We start from the raw sequence: 21,135 nt of genomic DNA, 5'->3' as shown, positions 1-21,135 counted from the left end.
TATAATGTATGAGACTCCAGGGCGATAGGACTACAGCTGTCCCGAAAGAAGAAAATATTATGTACTTTGAAATAGTTCTGACATGTTGAATTTATTTTTGTTTTGTTTTTCATCGGCTTCTTTTTAAAGCCAAATTACTCAAATCATGAGTCCATATTGAATACATGTGTGATTTAAAGAATATTTCCTGAAGGAAAGCTCTATCAACAATAGGGATTTTCAGTTATCATTTTCATGTCAAGTTCAACACAGTAAACAAATTCTATCGAAGTGAAGATGCACAGAGAATTTTCCTCCTACAGATAAATTCCTTTAGGACAGCCCAGCGGGGTGTTAGCTCTTAACTCCCTCTCCAGGAGTAAGTGTTCTGTGAGATACGGCAGCCCCCAGCTGAGCCCCAGCAGACAGTGGGGGCCCCTTATGAGTCTAAGCCCACAGATATGCAACTTGACCCCAAGGGCGGAGTACCCCTATAGGACGTCATTATGCTTCTAATTAAATCAAATTAATTGACTCGATTTTACAGTTTAAAATTTTCATTTATGCTAGTCAATCAAAGAATCCCTTGTGAAACACTAATTTTAGGGCTTCCTTACCTCTTGCCTGAGTTGTCATTGTGTCCTAACTGGTGTATCTGCCTCTGTTCTCAGGGCACTCGAATACCAATTAGAACCTATGACAGATAAAATACAGAATGCCTTGTTAAATGTGAATTCTAGATAAATAAAAGAGATTTTTAATATCAATTCGTCCCAAAACATTTAGTATATTTTGTCCCTACATATTACGTGAGATGACTATAACATATGATGGAATGACTTATGAAATCTTTAAAAAATTCTTTCCATCTGTCAGTGCTGACCACTTCCAGATCTCAGCTTCCAGCTTCATCATGTGCTCTAAACTGAGTATCTCTATTATGATCACTTGCAGGTAACATGTTGAAATCTAAACTCATTATCTTCCCCATCCATGTTGTCAGTTTCAATGATGTTGCCAACATCCATCCAATTCCTGAACTGCCCTGGACCATTCCCTGCACTATAGGCACACTGGCCTCCTGGTTATTCCTCCATGTTGATCAGGTTCCCTCCTGCCTCAGGCCCTTTGCACCTGCTATTTCTCCCACCTCCAGTATTTACAAGGAACTCTTATTTCTACCAGTTTTCTCTAATGACACCTCATCAGTGAAGCCTTCTCTGGTCACCTTATTTAGAATTGCATCCCCTACTCTGGCACTCCCTATTTTCCTTTTGGCTTTATGTTAATTTATTTTGTTTATTATCTCTCTCTCTCCACTAGGAGGTAAGCTTTTTGATAATGGGGATTTTTTTTTCACTGCTAAATCCCAGTACCTACAATAGTGCTTGGTTTGTAATAGGTGCTCAGTTAGTTTATTTGTTGAATAAGTGAATGAGTCAATAGATACATCTCATATATCCACTTTCAAATCTCATTGTTTTCTTACAGGAGAAGATCCTGTTCTGTCCATCAGTGTACCCACTTTTATTGCCTAGCACATAATATAGATTCAAAAAATAACTTTTAAATTAAATGCACTTAAATTGGGAGTGGTAACAATGGAGAAGGAATAGTGTGTGTGGCTTTAAGCCTCCTTATGTTTGTATCCACCATGTTTGTAACTCTGACGTTACTACTCTTACACAATCTTTAAAAGAGAAAAAGAAATTGTTAGTGTATTTACTTGTTTACTGGGACAGGTGTTAGGCTTATACATGTAAAAACTGAAGGGACATATTATGTGGGAGCATTGGGGAGTAGTAGCACTGTCCTGCACCATCCCCGTTTTGCTGTGATCGTAATCACATGGAATGTAGGTCCACAGTTCCTTATTGAAAACCTTTAGGACCGACTGGGTTCAGGATTCAGTCTTTTCACTGCAGGCTTTAGAAGGTAGAATGTTTTTGCTTATTCACTGCATACTCAGCAGACTCGGGCAGTGCCCCATAACCAAGCATATGGTTATAGTACTTCTGCAGAGAGAACTGTGAATAGTCACATTGGGTCGGAAACAGATAATGAACAGCCCAGAGCAATTCCATTCTGGTTTTTCCACAAAAATGAGTTTGACGCCAAAAGCATGGAAAAACTTGGTTTTCAGAGTGTTTGAGTTGTTCTCCCGGCTTGGCAGTGTTATTGTTGCTTAGGGGTAATACTCATGGCTGCGTGACCCAGGGGCTGTTGGCTTCAGGAATGTTCCTGGCCCTGTTCTGAGTTCCAACCCCAGTGATCGAACAAATGATACACAATTCTGGTTGGATGGCAATTCAGTGTCACCCAATAAAGTGATTGTTTAATTTTGAGTGATTTCATCTATAAATATGAATAATTCAAGCAAATGGATACGAGAAGAAAAATGTCCTATTCTATTCACTATCCCAGAACCAAGACGAAAAGAACGTGGTCATGTCATTAGTTGTGCAGAAATCAAGGTTTTTATTTGATTGCTTATAGTTTGAAATCCTTAAGGCTGAGTTTCTCAAAGTTTCATGTTAGACTCTGTAGTAGGGGTCAGCAAACTTTTTCCATAAAGAGACCGACGGTAAATATTTCCGACTTTGCACGTCACATATCTTCTCTGTGTTTAAATGTGTTATTTTGAATACTTCCTCTGCCCCACCCCCTCCATTTTCTGCCCAGAGAAAACTGCCTGACCCTGGAATTGTCAACATGTTAGTATAAAACCATCAAAGAAAAACCCTGTTGGCGTTCGGCATTTGGATTTAAAAAGTGTTTTGTAGGAGTTACCCTTGATCACAAAACCACTCTTCTCACTCTGATGGACCATAACCAAATCACTTCTTGCTGGTGAGAAAACAGCTTCTCAATGAAAAGGCACTGCTCGGGGGAGGTTCACCTCCAGAAGGAGCTGCCCCGAGGAAGACCGCGCCGCCAGCCAGGGGCTGGGAGTCACAGCCTGCCTTGTGGGCTCTGTTGTCCTTCTCTAGGACACTGTTTAGGGATCCCTTGTTGGACCCATAGCCTCTAAGTAAACTAAATTCGAATTTTTCGTTTTTTTAGGGTTAACCGCCCGCCTAGGATACTTGTGTTAAAAAGTACTTTTAAAAATGTAAGATATTTCAGTTAAATAAATAAAATGTTACTTCAAGCGATAGCTAACATGGTGCCATCCGCTCCGTTAAGCACTTAACATCAGCTCTTTGAGGTAATCCTCACCCCAATCCTGTGAGGTAAGTATTATTAGGAAGTCAAGACTTAGAGTAAATGACTTGTCCAAGGTCACCCAGTTAGTGTCAGAGCTGAGCTTCCAACCCAGGTCTTGCAGGGTCGATTTTTATATTCTTGAGTGTTACAAAACATGGCCTCATAAATATATAATTTATATATATATATATATAAAATATATATAATATATATATAAATATATAAAAATATATAATATGTGATTTTTTGCATGAGAAGGATAAAGGCTTATTGGTTATGCCTTGATGTCTTGTGCAGGTGATCTTACCATGAGAAATATTTGAAAATTGCTTTTGCATGTAGTGCAATCAATGCCATTCTTTTTGTCTGAGGAATGAAGGATGCCATGACCTTTCCCTCTTTTAGGGAGACCGTCTCTTTTCCTTTTAGCACAATCTTGTAGCAGGTTGTTGTTGATTTTTGTCAACTGTGGCTTAAAGAAACAATTAGCTTGAATTTTGTCACAAAGATGTTATTTCTAAGAGAAAGTTAAAATCCTTCTGACACTTTTTCCATCCCAAGCCATTAAGACAGTTTTAATAAGGTTTGAACCTTCCCTGAGATACATGAAAAACAGAGAAGAAATAGAAAACAATTAAGTTGTTAATTTAGCACCTATGGTACGACTAATAAATAGTCTTTTCTCCATTAATTCATGATTAAAGGCTTTACATTCCTTATTCCCTGGGTCTTCTGTAGAGAAGCAACATTAGTACTAATTATTTTAAGCTCGCTGAAATCTTTAACAGTCTATGTTTTATCATTAGCACACGGGCTAGAGACTGTTCTTCTCATTCTATAAGAGAAGACTGACTCAGCCTAGAACAGGAAAGCAATAAACGTCCCTTTGGAGACACTCCTGAGAGAGGAGGTAAGAGGCTGCACCATAAAGGTGATACGGGAACAAACACCCAGTTGGAGAAAGTGATGAAAGAGAAGGAGGAACGGTGCTCCCTTTGCCTTTTGGGCCCAATACAGGGGACTCCAGGTATCAAAACCCACAGGAAATATTTTCTAGCCAAGTCTCCTTTCGCAGAGACAATTATTTTAAGTTCTGCTGCTAATTTCTATTTCTTGATTTATCGATTCTAGGCAGTATGTTCGGACTCATTGCTGGAAAGGATGGGGTGAATTCTCATGGAGCCTTCTGTCTAAGTTATTGTCTTTTGCCTCCTGATATTCGTTACCCCGGGCACTCTGTTCAGTTCCAGTGGTTGCCTTTAATGGCGAGACTACATAGCTGGCCTCTATTTTCTGACTGACTTTTAGATGTACCTAATGACTTTTCCTATAAAAGTTGAGGAGAGTAGCACAGGTATTCATTGTTCCACTTTTTTTCCTCCCAATTTTCCTTAGTTATGTTCTTGTTTTTACATTGCCATGGTTTCTAACATGCATTCATTGTCTGCTAGCATCTCTATCAGCTCTTGATGGCCTTTGGGATAAAGGCCAAATTCTCTAGTGAATAAAATCCTCAACCATGGGGCCCCATCCTACCTCCTTGGACTAATCTACACATCAGGAGGTCTCACCAGCCTTAGTGGGTCATGGCTTTTTATCTCTCTGGGCCTCTGCACATTTTATTAACTCTAACTCTGGAACTCCAACTGTTTTTCATTCTGGCAAATTTCTACTCCTGCTTCAAGACCCAGCTCCCACGGACCCTTTCATAGAAGCTTTCCTGCCTCCCGTTGTCTGGTGTGGTCAATCCCATGGGTCCCTACGGCCTTCTTCCTACACCTCCATTACAACCGTTTTGTATTAAACTACGATTTGGGTTTTATGCACCTGCTTCCTCTCCTTGAACGTGAGAAATAGATGTATACGTTCCATTTCTGTGCTTGTAGCATTCAGGGTGGTTTCCTCACACAAAATGAATAAATGAATGGACGGATGGATGAAAAAAAAAAGTTTTAACTAAAGTTTCGACCCCCAAACCAATACTTTTGGAATATTCTTTCTTTTCTTTTTTTAATGGAAGTACAGTTACAATGTGTCAATTTCTGGTGTACAGCATAATATCCCAGTCATGCATATATATATGAAATGTATATATACATGTATATATATATATGTATTCATTTTCATATTCTTTTTCATTAAAGATTATTACAAGATATTTATATTGTTTCTTTTCTAAACCGATTTTATTCAGCAGAGTTTTCAGTGGTCCTTTCCTGGTCTGATTTATAGCTTCCTTTACTTCGAATATCTTATCTACCTCCTTGTGCTGGGAGTATTGAAGGATAAAATAATTTCTGTCTGTATTGCTGGTATATACTCATCTTTGCTACCCTGAGCTCAAAAATGTGGAAGGAAAAGAGAAATAAACACCTGAAAATGTTTTTTTTTAAATCACTATATACCATTTAAAAAATTTAAATGACAGAACAAACGAAGGGTAAAATTACTTTGAAAGACTATTTGTTATCAAGGACTCTGAAAATAAGTTGTCTTTTATTCTTACTTTTGTATGGTATACCAAGACAATTGAAAAAAAACGCTAAATATACATTTGGGAAGAAAATCAATTCCCAGAAGTGATATTTATTTAAAACAATTCCTTAGAAGCTACTGTAACTGCGTGACCTATTTTGAGTAAGTTCAGCCTGTGCCCACAGGTTCAGCTGAGTCAGCACAATTTCAGTTCTCTGTTGACTAAAACCAGCCCGCAGGTTGATCCTCATACACTCGTTAAATTTCTGTTATGCTCTTAACTCCTGCTGCTTTAAAACTGATTAAAGCCAGTGGTAAAACGCTGCCACTGAATTGAGCATCCTGGTTTGATTATAGTTCTGTGTGTCCTGAAGCAATATAATTTTTTTTTAAATTAAGCAATACATAAACATACACCAGTGAACGTACACTTATAAAAGGAAGACTAGGTGGTGAAGACCTGGAGCCTCACTGCCCCAGTTCAAATCCCAGCTCTCTGTTGCTCTCTATATGCATGTCATCTTGCATGTGACTCTGAGCAAGTTACACAACTCCTTTGAGATTCTTTCCTTATCTGCCAAGTGGAGAATACTAATGTGACTTAATACATGTATGAGCTTAGAACAGTGCCCAGGGTTTCATAAATGCTCAGCAACTACTAGCAGTTTTTACTTTCATGGTAAAGAACACAGAGGAGAAAACAAGTGGTCATTTCCCCATGGTGGTCACTACTAACTGTTTGTGGCATGTCTTCCCAGGACGTTAAATGTGTAGTTTTAACCAAGACAGCACTATTGCAACAGGAACGTTAATGTGCTGTGTTCGCAATGACTTGGTTCAGCAAAACCTAAGTGTACATGTCACCAATAATTTTTCTAAGGAAATTTGCTTCAAAAGCCTGGTTTCTATATTACTTGCTGGTTTTTCAGTAATGAGGAAGATACTGGAAGAAAATACAAGGTGATACAGTTGCTGAAAAATTCATGGTTCAGATGTATTTGGAATTCTCACACTGTCATTATGAATTCAGTATTCATGACAAGCATTCTGGGCAAACAGCCAAACTATGGGCCTTGGTCTCTCCTTAACTTAATATATGTATATAATATTTTAAACATTGGCCTTCTATGTATTCTACCTCTGGTTCTTGAGAGGAAAGCTGTTGCTTAGCAACCAGTCATTTCTGCTTGGCTGATGTGTAGAATGGAAAGTTGTGCAAATCAGAGGCAAATAATTGTGTCCATTAGGAGTGACAAGTTACTGAATTTAACAACTAAGTTGGCTCCCAACTTAGTTTATGGTTCTTTGCATGGAAAAGATAAAATATGAGGCAGAAGCTGTATCATGGTGTTTACTAATTATCTATAAAGAACAAGAATTAATTCACAAGATAAATTAGTATATAAAAATGAATAATTCAAGGGTGTTAAAAAAATTACCTAGGAGGGGAGGGTCTAGCTCAAGTGGTAGAGCGCATGCTCAGCGTGCATGAGGTCCTGGGTTCAATCCCCAGCACCTCCCCCCAAAATAAACAAACCTAACTACCTCCCTCACCCTCACCAAAATAAAATAAATGGTGCCATAATAAAAAAGTACCTAAGTTTTGAAGTGTATGTTTAAAATTTCAGATGGAAAGTATTTATATCTTAGAACATAAAAAGAGAAAAATAAAACCCATATACTGAATTCTTGAGTTGTAGCCAACAAAAAGCTGTGTATATAGTTCTATAATACTTTTAAACATGATTTTATATGTATTTTCTGTTTTCATTTCAGTTTTAGACAAAGATATTCACTAGGAAAAGAGAGGTTAGGTCATATGATGGTAAGGGACTTTGAGAATCCCTTGATTGCTACTAACAAAAGGTGATTCTGATTAAGTGAAGCTAAAGAATATTTATTGATGGTGTTGATGGTGTGCTCAGAACTGGTAGAATATTGGAGAGCAAAGCTTAACCGGCTGGGCACTTCAAGAACTTCTTGTGGTCAGAGCCATTGCTGTTTCCTTGTGTCTCTCAAGTGTCAAAGCTCAGGGAAGAGCGCCTGCCTGGCTGATTCCTAACGTGCTTGCTCTTTGGCTGAGATTAGTGTGGGGTTGGGAAGGATCTGGTCTTCTCACCTTCCATGGAGTCATGCACCTGGATTTATAGGGTGGATCACTGCTCAGTGATCTTTTCCCCAAGAGGAAATCTGGGTGCTCTTGGGAAGAAAGAAATGGATGCTGGAGATACACACACACACACACACACACATACATACATAGTATGAGACTTACAGTAAGTCCCTAGGGTCTACAATCAACTCATCTGTGACCTAATTGCTTCTTTCTCCTCGTGTTCCTTTTCTCTAAAGTGGATGTAGAAATCACCAACTTCATGTATTTACTAGGTATTGTAAAATTTATTTTTTAGTTGGCGGTATCTAGATCATTTTAGAGAAGAATGTAAGTACAGTTAGAATTTGTAAAACAATGATGTTGACATATATTCATATGCAACTTACATCGAGTTAATTTTCATAATTTGAAGTTTTATTCATCTTCATAAAATCCCTGAATATTGAGGACACAGGGGAAAAAAATCTATATAATCAAAAAGATTAAATCAAAAATAAAATTAAACCAAAGTCACTGAGTCTAACTTTTTATACTGTAGAAGCAAGCCAAAAAGGCAATAAGCCAAATCATTTCTTTTACGTAACTGGATTTTTGACTCAAAGGAAAAGCTCATTAGATGGGAAAAAGGTTTGTACATATTTCTCTGGTAACACATTTTGGCTTCGATTTATTTTGGCTATCAACATAGTCTTCGTTCTTTAACTTATAAAAGTCTCTGTTACAATTTGAATCTGCTGCTTGGGCTATTTTGGTAGTGGCCAGTGAAAATAAATGGCCAAGAGCCCCAAATCTTCCCTCTGTGTTAAGATACCAGATGAGAGCCTGCAACAGAGATCAAAATAATAGTCTTAAACAAGACGGAAGTTTATTTCTTTCTCACAAAATAGCCAAGCTTAAGTAGACTAGGGCTGATTTGGCAGTTTGATGGGGATGGGCTTTTTCTGTCTAGTTGCTCTGCCGTCCTCAACATGAAGTTTTCATCTTGTGGTCCAAAATGGCTATTCCTGCAACTACCACCATGTCCACATTCCAACCGGTGGGAAGTGGACATGGGTAGAGGAGTGGGCATATATCTTTTCAGCTCACTTGTCATTGGCCAGAATCTAGTCACATGGCCACACTTAGCTTCAAGAAAAAGTGGGAAACAGAGCTCTTAGTTGAGTGGCTAAGTTCTATTGTTATAGACAGGTAGAGTGGACGTTCTCTGCCATACCATCTCATAACAAACTTATTACTGTCTTATTGTGCTAAAACAGAAAATGTCTATTTAGTAAAAAATAACAATAGGAAACCAAATGGTTAGCCAAAGAAGCAAGCCCTGGAACAAATTAAATAATATTATAAAATAATGAGTAAAATTCTTACAGTGTGCATTCTCTACATATAAATTAAACTGTTGTCTTTCAAACTATCAGGGTAATATATCTTGGAATAAGAAATAATTAACCTATTGGCACCCCAGAGTTCTAATATTCTCAGAAAGTAGGTGATGAAGGGCGCCACTGGTGTAGTTCTGCCACTTAGACTTCTTATATCACTGGCTTGTTGCTTAAATTCTATACAAGTGTTTAAAATGATCCTCAGAAAAAGACATGGTCTTGTATCAAGACCCTTAAAAATATACATTCCTTTTGACCCAGCAATTTTATTTTTGGAAGTTTATCTTAACAAGAATATTGAAGATGCAGAAAAAGATTCATCTATAAGGATATTTATTTCAAAAAAATTTTTTTGTAGAGAAAGATTAGAAATCACTTAAATGTCCCCAAAAAGGAAAACATGAACATAAATCATTATATCCATACACTAGAATAACATGCTGCCTTTAAAAATAATAGTTGCATTAATTTATTTATTGACATGGACTGTTGCTCACAACATACTGTTAAATGAAACACACAGATTAAGAAACAGTATTACAGTGTTATCCAAAGTTTATAAATTAAAGCTATAAATATTCTTTAAGAAGGCACACCAAAATATGAAAAGTAGTCATGTGTTTCTGGGTCATCGTTTTCTTTTTGCTGTTGGTGGTTTTGAAATTACAAGAGGAAAAGAACACATATCATTTTTAAAATCATAGGTTTTTGTTTATGTGTTTTGTTTTGTTTTAACATAGAAATAAATTAAAAGCTGTGTTCTCTTTTTTGTTGTTGTTCATATTTTATTTTATTTTTTATTTTTTAATTGAAGCACAGTCAGTTAGAAAGCTGTGTTCTCTTAACTCTCAGCCAGACTCAGAATGGGAAGACGGACAGTCTCCCAGCCTGACCTCCCAGGAGGGTCTTGCTCTGGAAACCGTCCTTCCCCTAAGCCTCTTTGGCCATTTGGTTACCCCAAGAGCAGTCACATCTTCTCTCCCAGACAGGCCCAGATTATAGATGACCTTGAAGGCCAAGAATAGATTCTCCCTCAGAGACTGTGTAAGGGGAGCAGGGGGGCCTGGCTTACACCTCGATTTCAGCCCCATGAAACCGACTGCAAACTTCTGGTCTCTAGAACTGTTTATGCCACCAAGTTTGTAGCAATTCATTATAGCAACCACAGGAAACTAACACACACTGAAATAAAGAAGAATTATAGGCTAACGCACTTAAAAATTCATTAGGTTCTTACAATAAGAAAATATACTTGCTATGAATTAAAACCTCTAAAAACATTCTTTTGTGTTAAGTAAAATTTGCCACATCTGAAACATTTTCCTGCCATAGTTTACTATTTGAGTTTTAAAGCGCAGTAATTTTCATAATGTTAGCGTTAAGACAGCTTTTGTATACCTTGATTTCCCTATGATAGCTATTCCTGTGGGCAATGAAACAGGTCCTTTCAGGTAGAAGGGAAAAAACACGAGACATTTTGCTTATAGGTAAGATTTTGCACAAGTTAGAGAGCTGTAATACATCTTCCTTTATGGATAAGAAAATGTTCTTGGAAAATAATAATGGCATTTATTTATGGGAAAATGCTTCATAATAAATATGAGAAGACTATATGCTACTTGATAAAATATTCAAGCTCTTTTTAAGATATCTGGAACATCTTAATACCTGTAATAATTTGTCTTGTGCACAATGCTTCTCAGATCACTTTCATATATATATGTATGTCTTTCCATTTAATCTTTGCAAATACTCTGTGAGCTGAACAGGGCAGGTTTTTTTATTTTTCTTATTTTACAGATTTAAAAAAACGATGCTTAGAAGAGTTAAATGACTGGCCTAAGGTCACAAAAAAGGTAGATACTGGATTTGAGATTAGCGATTACCCAACTCTGCTGTGTGATGCTGTTTCCAGGGATCCAGCTTCCCTTAGTTGCCCTCAAGAAGGTGTATTAATGTTTGTGGTTGATTAAGCTACAGTTTATTTACACTCAGGTTCAGAGGTCCTGTGATCTGTTTGATTAAACCCAATAGGCACCTGCTGAGCATCTATTGCAAGTCTAGGAGTGATCTAGTTAATGTGGGGAACACAAAGAAAGGGCCGGACACAGGCCTTGCACTCAGGAGAATGTCTGTCACTATTAGGGAGGAAATGCCTACGTAAGTGAAATGAACGAGTAGAAGAAAGAATAAAATCAAATGCCACAATCTGGGAGGCTTCACACAAAAAAACTTGGAAGAATGGATCTGACTCTGAACATCAAGGTAGCAAAAGGGTGAGTGTCTGGCAGGAGGGAGAGAGAATAAACGAAAGTGTAGAGGCTGAAGTAGCCTGTGAAACTGACCGGGAAAGAGTGACCGTCAAGCTGCCAGAAGCGCCGTGTATGTTCTGAGGAATAGGAGCTGGGCTTCCCGGTGCCTCCAGGCCTCAGACAGTCACCCAGCAGAGAATCTTTGATATTTCCAGGGAACACTGTACCCTAGAAAAGTAAGGAAGAAGCAGTTCTCATGTCTAAAAAGAAAAACACAATTTTATTGTAAGCTACTGAAAACAAAACTATTTGGAAAACCTCCCATTCTGTTCAATTTTTCTATTCTAGTCCTGTGGACACAGCTCCTGGGAACTGACAGCTCTGCTCCTGTGTTTTCTGAGGGTCATCAGGCGTCTGTGTGTGTGTGTGTGTGTGCGCTCATCTATGTGTGTAGGTGTGTGTAGACATAGTATTTGAACACCTGGCGTAAAGTTCCTCTTAGGAAAAGAGGTGTGTTTGTTTAGGAAAATGTTCTGAGAGTGCAAGGTGAGGACACTGCAAGGAGACAGGGAAATCAAAGTAACATTTACAAAACAAAGTGATGGGAATTTGGGAGAGGGGCTTAGCTGGAGAACGAGGGGAGGGTGCAGCCAGAGTGGGTCAAAACTTGAGGAGAAAGGACAATGGGTAAGAAATTTCTGAGGCCATGGTGGTTGAAGGCTTTTAAGAATAGGGGTATTTAATTTTTTACCTTTAAATTATTTTTGGTGCTTCCATGTAAATCTTCTCCATTGCCTGGAGTCTTCCGTACAAGTTAGTTGGCACCCAGATCAGGGGTTTTTAGGCAAGTACATGAAGTGAGGTGTGTGTGCAGGAAGCAGGGCCCGGTCCAACACGGAGCCTAGCAATGGTAGCGCTAATGCTCTGGCAAGACGATCACAGATCAGACTGAGTTGGAGAGGTAGGTGACGACGAGAAATCCAGGTACACTGTCTTCCTCCCCCCGAGTCCCTGGAGAAATTGGGAAAGATCTTGAATTTTCCATTTCCTACAGCATGGGGTTCCAGCCAATTTCACTTGAACCACCTAGGACATGGTGACCCCTGCGTGTATCTGGATTACACCAGCGTGCGGTCAGTCAATTACAGCCACATTTCAGTCTCTGCTTCACTAGGCTCCTCTGTCACCACAGAAAGGCTTCTCTGTTTGCTGAAAATCCCGCGGCAATCGAGCCAGCCCCTGGAGGAGGAGGTGGGGTTCGACTGGCTGAGGGAAGAGTCTCCAGAGAATGACTCAGGTTTGGCTTCTCTTGGCTCCAGAGCCTGTTTTCTGTTTACCAGGGGATTAATCATGGTTTCCAAATTGGTCTGCCAGGACGCCAGCAGGACTGGTTAGGAAAAGCAGAGGTGCTGAGTTTGGGGTTTTTCCATGCCCTGGTCAGTGATTTTCAGCAGGAAAAGGAAGGGATGCAATTCCCCCTTCATCACCTCACAATGAACGATGGAAAGCCCTGTAACTCATCTGATTCTGATCACTTATCCCTGTAGAAACACACCAGAGTTACAGCAGCTGAGGTGAGATGCCTCGATTCTTTCTTTCTCGGTTAGCAGAAGAGTGAATTCAGTGTTTGATGAACCGGATTTGGTGTATATTTAATTTAATTCAACCTAACAACTATTTAATAAATAACCAGCCTGTGCTAGGCTATAGAAGCCTAAATTTGATATTTCCAAGGAAATCTGGAAGAGTTTGGAAATACATAGAAAACAAACAAACAAATGCCTTTAGTACTTGAAACAGTGGTTTGAGCCTTTTGCTGGGTTAATTACAACCGTGTGAGGATGTATGTTATCCAGTGTATTCGCATAAAGCAATGACTCAACACACTATCTTCTTGAGCCTGACAGTGATATCAAGTCTTTTTAGAAGTTGTAGCAATAATGGTGTTGCTGTCATTCATCGGGCTGTTTACCGTAGGAGCTGGTTCGATTGTTTTGCATGGCGACTACTTCCACAGGTGCCCAGATGGATCACATTTTCCCAATGAGGGCTAAGAAGCTCTTGAAATCACCACAGATGATTTTTAAATGGGGGAACTTGTTTTTCAGTCAGCTGGAATTACTTTAAGTAATTTGCGATACTTTAGCGTTTCATATACAGGTGTTTATCCTTATATTGATAAAAATAGTCCATAGGTGGGGAGAATTGTATTAATCTCACAAAAAGATTTGTTTTGCGGAGCAGGTCCTCTGATCTGCCTCCTCACCTGCCCTATAACCTCCGCTGTAGCATCTCTTAAGTGTTGTTATCCACTTTCTGCTTGAACAGCTACAATGACAGGGGATGCACTTAAATTCCCATTTATGTAGTGGCCTTTCTAGTCCTATTTACATTTGCCCCCCACACAGCTATAATCTTCTAGGAACATCCTCTTCAGTGTGGTAGCCAAGTGACACTTTACTTCTAGCTATCATTATCTGAGATTTCCCTGTTTTTATATTAAAATGCCAAGTCAGATCCCATAGAGAGAGTATAGGATTGAATACGATAAAGTAGAGCCCTGGGCTGGCTTTAAGGACATTTTGGTTTAGTGGAGGAATTTAAAAACAAGGCGCGCGCGCACACACACACACACACACACACACACTGCCTGGGGGAATAATGGGGGAAGTTTCAGGGAGGAGAAAATTTGTGAGCTTGGCCTTACAGTGTGGATAGGATTTGGAAAGATTTTTCCAAGAATGGCCTAGAAAATACGCAGAGTTCCATCACATGGGAAAACAATTCAATAGGACTCGAGTTACTTGCCTACGGACCCCACTTCCCAGAAGGCAACATTGGGGAACTTTCCATTAAAGAACCGGCTCTGGGAGTTCAGCTTATTGTACCCTTTGATTTTTCAAAGATGACGTTAGTAGTTCTCTTTTTCAACAGAAGCTTCCTACTAAACCATATTTCCTGTCCCCGGAGTAATCTTATATTGAATAGGAGAAAGGAAGTAAATAGAGTTCCAAAAAGCAGTCTTAGACTGTACCCCTTTTGAAAAAAAAAACGAAAGGAGGTATTTTTAAAGGTACATTTCTTCAGAAATTTTTAAAAAGGAATGAACAAAAAGGCAAGCCCCCCCCAGATGCTGTCCTATAGAATACAAATGTTGTCCAGCTGCGGAGGCGTGGAGTCTGAGGCTTTTTGGCTTGCATTTCCTGGCTGTGCCGTGTGGATTACTCACTGCCTGAATGCAAGCTCTCTTGTTCATCTCCCCCTGCCCTGGGCTGATCCAGACCCAGATCTGCTTTGTCTCTCTGGGCTTGCTTACCAGGCACAGAGGAGGGATATGGTCAGGAGCTAAACCACAGGATAGAATGCAGCCCCTTCTCCACTGACTCACAAGATGACAGGCCAGCTCACTTCCCCTTCTGATGTTTCTGTTCCTTTGTGTGGAGTGGAGCCCTGGGAATCCTCAGCACCGCTCTTCATCCCACAGGAACACGTGTGTATCTTTGTGAGTGTGCTTTGAGACAAGGATGAAAAGGAGATTCATTCTTGTCCTCTCCAGGCAAAGCACATAATCACTTTCCCTTCCATCGCTGTTGCACCAACACCACCCATGGGATAGTCCATCAGGGATAAATAGCTGCTTTCTCAGTGTAGGCTTGCTTATTACAGGGTAAGAACAAAATCTTGGGCTGGCCAAGTTACATCCTTATGTTGACTCACTTCCTTACCTTCCTCCCAGCTGCCAGTTGCCAGAGGGCTCATTCTACATCCCCCAAACAGGTTGGTGTCTCATCCTTGCATTTAGAATTGATTTTTATTCTTCTAGATTCAGAGGTGCATTGCTTTATGCTACAGGCTGTCTATAGGATGAGTTTTGTGTATATCCAATATTGGTAAACAAAGCAAGTTTCTCCCCTAGTTGAAATTATTATCTCAGAATAATTTCCTCTTTATTTTGAGTTGACTTCTCAGTGTGTAAAGTAGCAAGAGCATCAGAATAAGAAATAGGAGATTAAGCTCCTTATTTTGGTTCTGCTCCCTAATTAGCCATGTGACTTTGGGCAGATGGCACTCTAAAGTCCCACTAGCCTATGACCTGGCCATGTGGGGCCTCAGTTTTGTCATCTCTTAATATTTTGAATTCAGGTTAGATGATCTGGGGGAGGGGGGTCCAATGATGGAATTCTTTGAACAATCCCAGTAGTCCATGATACTGTTGCTTTAAACATCTTATTTTTAGCCTTTCCTTAAGGAATTTGAAGTAATAATTATCCACTTGTGAGAATTAATGCAAAAGATGAATCTACGACGGTTAAACAGCAGTCATATGTTTTATAAGCAGGGTTCCAATTTATACTTATAACTTGTCTTTTCTAGCAAGGTATTTGACCGTGTATTTCCAGTTGTTTGATAAATAATCTGCATATTCTGGGCCCTGCTTAGCTTTCCAGTTCCTCAGAGTTGCTTCCTTAGTGAGTTTTACGCCTGTGGCTTTCAATAACATCCATTACTGATGCCAGTAGATTTACATATCCAGCCCAGGCTTCTCTCCTAAACCCCAGACTCGAATTCTGCAGTCTGTGACATCTTTGTTAGGATTTCTGGTACCTATCTCAAACTCAGCATGGAAACATAAAATGCCTCCCAAACTGCTTCCCCCATCTTTCTCCCCATCTCCGTGCACCGCAGCTCACACCTTCTAACTGCTCACAGCAGAACCGTGGTTGTCATCCTCGCCACCGCTTTGTCTCACCATCCACCTAATTGGTCTCCTGTTTTCTGCCCTCATTCCCTTATGAATCATTTCCCAAACAGCAGTCAGAGTGATCCCTTTAAAAATTAAATCAGAAATCATGTCACTGCTCTGGCCAAACCCCCTTAATTGATCTGCATTAGTAATTGATTCCTGATCATTCGGAGCACAAGCCGAAACTCGGGGCCTCTTTAACTTTTTCATTTTCACCTCTGTTCCTCTTCCTTTCGCCCATTCTTCGCTCACCACTGTGGTCTCCTTGCTCTCCCGGGACTTGCCAGTCATGTTCATTCCTGAGCCTTTGCATCTGCTCTTCCCTGTCCTGCCGTGTTCTTCCTGTAGAGAGCTGCACAACTCATTGCCTTGCCTCCTTCTGCTTTTTGTTCAAATGTCCCATCCTACTGTGCTCTGACAGGACCTACTCCCTGCCTGTGCCCCCCATGCCCTGCCCCTGGCATTCCCTGTCGCCTTTTCTCTTTTTTTCCTCTCTAACTCTTGTTATCATCTAATGCAGGGCTTCTCGCCCTTGGCATTACTGATGTTTTGGGGTAATTCTTTGTCTGGGGGGATTGCCCTGTGCATTGCAGGATGTTTAGCAGCATCCTTACCTTCTTCCCACTAAATACTAGCAACTCACTTCCTCCTCTGCAGTTGTGAAAACCAAAAATACCTCCAGACATTGCCAAATGTCCCCCTGGGGGGCAAAATCACCAGCTGAGAACCACTGATCTCATACACTATGTGTTTTACCAGTTTGTTTATTTTTTCTCCCTTCCCCACAGCTAGAATATTACCTCCATGAGAACAGGAATTTTTGTCTCTGTTGTTCACTGCTGTGATGCAAGCACCACGAACAGAGCCTGGTGCATAGTAGGTGCTGAACAAATATTTAATGAATGAGTGAATAAGTGACATGGACTCTTACCTTGTTCCTCAGAGCTCATTAGGCTCTGCTCATACTGGCCTTTTATCTGCCTCTTGTGCATCCTGAGCTCATTCTCACCTCCCCGCCTTTTTCTTTTAGCTCCTGCTCCTGGAAAGCTCTATCCACAAGTCATCACATGGTGGATCCCAGCTTGTTACTCAGGTCTCTACTAAAACATCACTTGTGCAAAGACCCCGTCCTGGCTGATCGCCTTGTCTAACATGACTCTCCCTGACTACCAGAGTTACTCTCCACCATGTCACTCCAATTTAGTTTCTTTATTACATCCAACTCTGACATGATCTGGTTTGTTTATGTGGTGAGTTTCTGTCTTTCCCCCTTACGTGAACGTTCCCTGAGTGCTCAACCTTATCTGCTGTGTTTATCATGCCATCCCCACAGTCTAGAACAGTTCCAGGCCCGTAGTTGATGTGCTGATTGAACGACTAAGTCTACCTCCCAGCCAATCTCACCATGCAAGAGATTTCTTTTAAAAAATTAATTAAGTTTTTTTATATATAAACATTTTTTATTGAGTTTTAGTCATTTTACAATGTTGTGTCAAATTCCAGTGCAGAGCACAATTTTTCAGTTGTACATGAACATACATACATTCATTGTCACATTCTCTTTCACTGTGAGCCACCACAAGATCCAAGTATGTATTTCCCTGTGCTACACAGTACAATCTTGTTTATCTATTCTACATTTTGAAATCTCAGTCCCTTCCCACCCCCCGTCCCCGTGGCAACCACAAGTTTGTATTCTATGTCTATGAGTCTGTTTCTGTTTTGTATTTTTTTTTTTTAGATTCTACATATGAGCGATCTCATATGGTATTTTTCTTTCTTTTTCTGGCTTACTTCACTTAGAATGACATTCTTCAGTAACCTCCATGTTGCTGCAAATGGCATTATGTTGTCGGTTTTTATGGCAGAATAGTATTCCATTGTATAAATTATACCACATCTTCTTTATCCAGTCATCTGTTGATGGACATTTAGGCTGTTTCCATGTCTTGGCTATTGTAAATAAAAATTAGTTAAGTATTAATTGAAGTATATGTGATTCATAATGTTGTGTTAGTCTCAGGTATACAGCAAAGTGATTTGGTTATACACAGACATTTATATATATTTTTCCAGATTCTTCAATAGTTGGGAGTTAAGGATTATGTCTATGAGGGTTCAGCTGCAAAGAAGAGAATTCACTTTAGCCAGTTTAGACTGAGAGGGATTAATCACAGCATTAATTCTGTGGTTCACAGAATCATTGAGAAGGCTGAAGAAACAGCCTCCATGTTGAGCTTTCACGGACAAACTTGAAAGCCACACAGTGACTGGCCCACCCAGGGAGAGACTGCTCTTCCATCAGGAAACCTCTAGCTGAACCGGAAGTGAGGTGTAGCTGTTGACTGTGAGACCAGACCACCGCTGTCGGGATGGGAGAGCTGGCACGAGAAGGGGGTCAGCACTCTCAGGGGCTGTCAGGATTAGGAAACGGCCCCAGAAGAACCAGGTACGGCCACCCCAGTGTCTGCCAGCAGAGAGGGCAGAACGGCCGAAGCTTGTCCTCCAGCGAACTTGACCTTCCAGCTCCCGTGCGAGTCCTTCTGACTAACGGAACAAACTCAGATGAAAACCTTGGCTGCGAGGAGGTGTGGGAGATGTGACTTTTAGCTTTCCAGTCCCAGCAGCACAGGAAGGCACATTCGGAGGAGAATAGAATGAATGTGGAGGGCCAATTTACCAGAGGCAGATGAGATGGGAAGACAGGATGGAGAGACAAATAAAAACAAAACATAAATGAATCTTCAGCTGCTTATCTGCGAGGCAGAAACGTCACACTAAACGCAAGTCAAATAGTCAAGAATCTCTTCTACACGGTACTGATGGGCAGCGTTCATGCAATTTCAGGAAATGATTACTTTTCCCCAAAGATGCAGCAGCATGTGTGTGACCATAAATAGCACCACCATTCCTGAAGCACCAGCCTCAGACGAACCAAGCTCAGTACAGCCCAGCTCTGAGATTGCCTGCAGGGGAGAACTGTTGACTCTACAAGAAAAATGTAGGATCCATCAGCCTGGGCACTGTTTTTCATAGCTGGCCATGTACATTCATTTCCAACTCAGGGCAGTGGTTAAGCTCAAGTCTTAGGAAAGGCGTAAATTGCATTGAATCTCAGATTTGTACTGGCTAAGAGAGAAATCCATGATTGGATTTCATTTCTGTTACTTGAAATCCATAAAAGGTTAGTTTTTTTGAATGAATCTATTTTCAAAAAAATGTATCACATATGCTATCTCATGTCACACAATGCAGTTTATATACATATATTTTTTACTTAATTCATTTTATTGTAAGGATAAAAATCCACAACTTCTTTTTATTCTTTACATTTGCATGTTTTTTAACATTTAAAAAGCTCGTTGCAATTATAGATGCTGTTGGTTTATCTGTTTTATTTTTTACACACTTAAAATCTCACTCTAAATAGAATCAGTGTGAAATGGTAACTGGGGAGCCCCACTCAACTAATACAGAGATAGAGAAAAATCTAAACAAAAGTTTAGAACGGGCTTTTCAGAATGTGATTTTATCAAATTTCGGAAACCTAAAACTCTCCACAACTTTAAAATTCTTCCTTTAAGTACTTCATGCTTAAGATGGCTTAAGGATTTCTTCCATTCTTTCTCTCCATCTTCCCTTGCGAAGGATTTTTTAAATAGCTGTTTGTTATTACTTTCTGTGTGCTGGGCCTTGAACATTTTCTCTTTTAATCCTCACAGCTTCCCTATAAGGCAGAGATACTTTTTTTTTTTTTTTTTTAACGTCACAATGCAGACTTTGAGACCCAGAGACGTTGCTTGTTCAAGGACAGCCGGCTAGGAAGAGGCAGAGCTGGGACTGGAAACTGGGATTTGGCTTCATATCCTCCCAACTTCAAAGATTACTCCTTCTTCTACATTTATTTACTCCCTCATTCATTCATTGACTCAATTCATGCTACTTGAGGGCTCACTATGGGGCAGGCATGTCCTGTTTGCTTTGATTAAAATAATGGGTCAGAAAAAGGGCACCATCCCTGCCTGTGTGAAGCTGAGAGTCTCTGCTCCCTCCAGCTGGTTGCTTATTCAGGCTTTATGTATGAGGATTAACTGCTGTCCAACACAGACAAGAGTGTAAAGATTGCCTTTTTTTTTTTTTAACGTAGGAGATGACCATCTTATAAATATTCCCACATGAAAGAATATTGAAACTGATTACCAGCCCTGGGTTATATGTGTTTGCCTAGAGTCCTTGATGACTCCAAGATTAATGAAATTAGAGAGCCTGAAACTCAAGAAATTCCTGGTGAGAAAAATAAGGGTTATCTGAATTTTACACGAGACAGAAGCGATGACAGAAATTGAGTTCCTTTCAGGAAGGATAAGCATTTGAGACATGGTTTAATCATGTTTCTGGGGTGCTAGCAGCCTGAGCACATTGGCCAACCAACACTGCCAAATTCCCGAGTCAAGGTACCAACCTCACCAGCTATCACCTATAAATGACAGAACCCAATATGTGCGCCAGACTTCAATGCCTGGAGGAGCCAGTAGGCTGTGTACCAGGTGTGGAGCCAGGTCTATTAACAGGCAGGAATATCCTTCACTTCCACCTACAAAAATATATTTTCCCCTATTGGTAAATCTTTCATTTTGCCCTTTCTGATAAAGATATGGATATAGGAACTATTTCACTTCCCACTTTACCATAGGAAGAACAACAGCCCGGGGGCACCGATGAACATCTGGTGTTCAGCCTCCCTCTGGGGGGGGGGAGTTGGAGTGGCAGGGCCTGTGGGACCCTGGAAATGACATGCCTTGTCTGATGGGACTGCAGTTACTCAGCTCCTGCTGATTGTTGCCGTGACAGAAGGCCCAGTGATGCCAGATATCTCCTTTTTTTAAAGAGAAGCCAGAAATCTGAATTTTTCTGTGAAATCACCTGATATTTTAATCTTAGCAACTAATTCAAAATTTAAAAGAAACAGGACAACAAAAAACT

This window comes from Camelus dromedarius, chromosome 21, assembly GCF_036321535.1.
Source record: "Camelus dromedarius isolate mCamDro1 chromosome 21, mCamDro1.pat, whole genome shotgun sequence".
Taxonomy (NCBI): domain Eukaryota; kingdom Metazoa; phylum Chordata; class Mammalia; order Artiodactyla; family Camelidae; genus Camelus; species Camelus dromedarius.
Note: the sequence above shows the minus strand (reverse complement) of the source record.